The 4164-nt window shown below is 33.5% G+C and overlaps 1 non-coding gene across 1 annotated transcript; it reads right to left on the bottom strand.

Annotated features, from left to right (window-relative positions):
• Positions 1-840: 840 nt before the first annotated feature.
• Positions 841-946, bottom strand: LOC128042715 (small nucleolar RNA R71). Its single transcript, XR_008198228.1, has one exon. It is a non-coding gene; the product is annotated as a small nucleolar RNA R71 (small nucleolar RNA).
• Between the last annotated feature and the right edge of the window lie 3218 nt (positions 947-4164).

The following is a 4164-nucleotide window of genomic DNA, read 5'->3' as shown; positions in this document are numbered from 1 at the left end:
ATATTTGAATTGTGGTACCAATGAAGGCATATTGGTTAGGCACGTAGGTTGATTGTGAATTGGTATATTTTTGCATGTTTTGGCACATTTTGAATAGGTTTTAATGTTGGTTAATGCATAGCTTGGGGCCTAAGTTTTTTATGTGAGATGTCTTGTATTTAAAGGTATTTTTGGGCACACATGGCTTGTGACACAGTCTGCCACACGACCGTGTGCCCAACACATTTACATGACACGACCATGTGGTCTATTAGATTTTTTGTACAGGTTTGTCCACACAACCCCAGAGAGTTACACAGCCTGACGACACGACCGTGTGACCTTGAGTTACACGCGCACAGATTGTTACACAATTTAGCCACACGACCATGTTCTTGAGCTACACGGGTTGAGCTCTGTTACACGGCCTTGTGATCCCTACTTTCACTTTTAACTCAAAATTTTTTAAAGTTTTATTTTTAATCCAGAATTGTTCTCCGGTTTGTTTTAAATGTTCCATAAGCTCGATTTAGGTATTGATTTGATTGAACAGCATGAAAATGATTGCATATGAATTATTTTTGTTATGTTTGACTAAATTATGAATAATGTTAAAGTTTTATAATTGTAATACCTTATAGCTAGGGTTGGTGATCGGACTGGGTATAGGGTTTTGCATCTACAATACATTCAAATATAATGGGGTCACCAATGACGTTGTTCATCTTCAGTTGTTTCCCTTTTCCTTATGTGATAATGTATCTGATTGGTTGGATTCATTGGAACTAGGTTCCATAACTACATGGGACAATCTAGTGGGAAACCTTTTACACAATTTTTTTCCCATCAACAAAACCATCCAGCTCAGATGTGATATTGCAAATTTCAAGTAGATTGAGGGTGAAACTCTGTACGAGGCGTGGAAGGGATTTAAGTTTCTGTTAAGGAAGTGTCCTCATCACGGGATGCAAAAGTAGCTCTAAATGTAAATTTTCTACAATGGTTTGGACAGTAATTTAAGGTCCATTTTGGATGGCGCATCCGAAAGAGCCCTTATGAACCACGCATAGGAGCAAGCTTGTTAGTTAATTGGCAACATGGCTATGAACTCATATGTGTGGCCAAACGAGAGATTCGCCTACAATCCCATGGGGAAGGACTATACTGTATGTGGTCAAAGGCTAGACAGAATAGAATGGGAGATGCAATTAAGGAAAACGGAGTTTCGACAAGTCCAATCCACATGCAACCAACTCAACTCCTGACTGAATAGTATCCAAGACCAATTGAGTCAAATAATGAATTTAATGCAAAAGCAATTTGGTCAAGGCATTGCCACTAACACAGAAAGCAATCCTCGAGAGGATGGAAAGGAACATGTGAATGCCATTGCACTACACTCAGGTAAAAAACTAGAAAACCCGAGCACACCCATCCAAAAGGACAAGGAGTTTCAAAATCCTATAGATGAAAACGAGCCTAAAGAGCCAATCGAGAAGGTAGTGGATTCAGATGTTGAGCAGGTAACTGTGAAAAGTTCTAATCATGTCACAACACATATACCATATCCGTCGAGGTTGGCTGACAAAGAGGTAAGGTACAAAGATGACTTTGTAAGTTATCTTAACTTATTTAAGTCCTTCAATATTAATTTTCCACTCTTGGATTTAATTGATAAGATTCCAAAATATGCAAAATATTTAAAAGAAATAATATCGAGGCATAAAAAGTTAAAGAAGGATGAGTAAATTAACATTGATGCCTCTTGTAGTGCTATAATTGCTAGGAAAATACCCTTGAAATTAAAAGATCTTGGTAGTTTCACAATTCTTGTAGAGATAGGGATAAGCATTTTAGTAAGGTCCTTTCCAATTTAGTGGCCAATATTAATTTGATGCTCCTATCTACCTATATGAAACTCGAATTAGGGGAATTAAATAATAAATTGGTAACACTACAATTAGTTGATAGGTCATTAGTACGCCCGAAAGGTGTACTTAAGGGCGTATTAGTTAAAGTAATGGGCTTTATAATCCCTATGAATTTTTTAGTCCTTGACTTTGAGGAAGATCAAGCGATCCCTATTGTGTTGGCTAGGCCATTTTTTTACCACTTCTAGATCAACCATCAATCTTGAAAAAATGAATTAATTATGAAAATCGATGGTGAAATAGAAGTGTTCAAATGCGGCCACGATTTCCAAAGTGAGGGACTAGAAAAACAATTAGGGGAAGATTGTTTTGCATTATACTGTATCACCCCCTAACAACCATGATCGAAGGTATCTTTGTAGTCTTATTTGCATAGATCTTTTGGGTGAAATTCAAATATCATGAGTTTTCCAAAAATTACCCAAATGTGCCAAAAAGATTCCAAACGAAAAAAACTCCATCAATCGACTGAAGGGAAGGTCCACCGTCGAACCATTGTCGCCGACAATCACTAACGGCATCGTCGCTGGCCATCGTCAGTCAGTTCGATCAGTTTTGTGACATCTTGATCAATTTTCGTTACGCTGTTGGTCACCTATTGTCTCTAGGTTTCATTGAAAAATTTGGGTTACATAAATTCTTAGTCAATTTCTGGCTCACATGAATTTCTAATTATACAATAAATATAAAATTTAAAATAAAATTTGCGTAGAGATGATATTGTATGATCTAATTATATAACAAAAGCTTATGGAAAAAACCTTAAATGCACCCAATCTAATCTTTAGGAATCACAACTTTTGGCAAAATTACTTTATCACATTAATAAAATAATTCATACATTTATCCATATATATCATAATACAAACATGCCTTTAATTTAAAGAATGCAACATCTTATTACAATTTAATCAAACAATGAACAGAATAGAGAAAATCTGGTAGCAATTTATAGTATAAACATAGCATAACCTAACTTTGATACCAATTGTTGGAAAAATCAGTTTAGAAGGTAATTTTTTCAGGTAAAGTGTAAGTTTTCTAATTTCTAAAATCGAGCCTGTTGTGTTATTTATAGCAATAAACTTGAATTTAAATATACATGTGCTTTGTGTGAGGTGAATTACAGTCGACCCCGACTTTTTACGGAATGGTCTTTTCCGCTATTCTCGAACCACGAACTACTTTCAATGTGGGCTCAAAGTTTATCGAACGAACCGCACAAAATGAAAAACTTTATTAACTTTGAGTAGGAAAGTTTATTCTCTCTATTATCGAAAAGTATATGTTTTCCCACAAAATAGAATTTATTCTTTAAAATAAAATTCTACTATTCTCTGGCAGAATAATGATGCATACGAAGTGTTATAAATTGCTCAACTCATGATTCTTATTTATAGAGAATCAATACAAAAATTATGTTCAAATAAGGCTTGATTAATTAATAATATTTTAATAGAAAATACAATTTCTACTCTAAGTAGAAGAGTGATGGGCGGTGGCATGCCTTGTATTCTACTAGGGTTTGTCGCCTCTATGTATCCCATAATGCCTAGTTGGGGCTTTCATGTATTGGGTCAATTATATTTGCTATCTTGACTTTTATCCAACAATTATAATTTATCCAACCCGAAATTATTTTCTATTTCTCAAAATATTATTCATTTAATCAATTAATTAAATTAATTTCTTAATTAAATAATTTTTAATCTAATTATAATTCCATTAAAGTCATAAAAACTTTATTGTAATTGAATCTACAAGGAAAATATATTTAATGTTCTTATTCAACAAATCCATAATGAATAATTAGTTTAATTCAATCTTTGAACTTCAATTATTTAATTATAAGTAGTTAAATAATAATTGAAAAACCTTAAATTAATTCTCAAGTCATCTTTTATACTTAGTGAGAAAACACATTCACTGCAGATAGTGATACATGCGATCTATTTCTCTTACATCATCATTTTCATTCTTTTCATATTATTGGTTCTACATGCAATTCGATTATTATTATCTCAAGTTAGTGGAAGAACTGATTAGACATATATAATTAAGGCTCAAATAATTTGTAATTAAGCTCCCACATTATGTCTATTAATTACAACATTATTTAGTCGTGAAGTCATTCCACTAAAGCATCATGATTGAGCTCTCTCTTATTATATACCACTACGAAAGCTACTCAATAAGTGCTCGTCCAATGGCCTTATCATAAGTGTGTTACCCTTATTGGATATCTTTAATCTCT

The sequence above is a fragment of the Gossypium raimondii genome, chromosome 7 (assembly GCF_025698545.1).
Source record: "Gossypium raimondii isolate GPD5lz chromosome 7, ASM2569854v1, whole genome shotgun sequence".
Taxonomy (NCBI): Eukaryota; Viridiplantae; Streptophyta; class Magnoliopsida; order Malvales; family Malvaceae; genus Gossypium; species Gossypium raimondii.
This window is presented reverse-complemented; position numbering and strand designations above follow the sequence as displayed.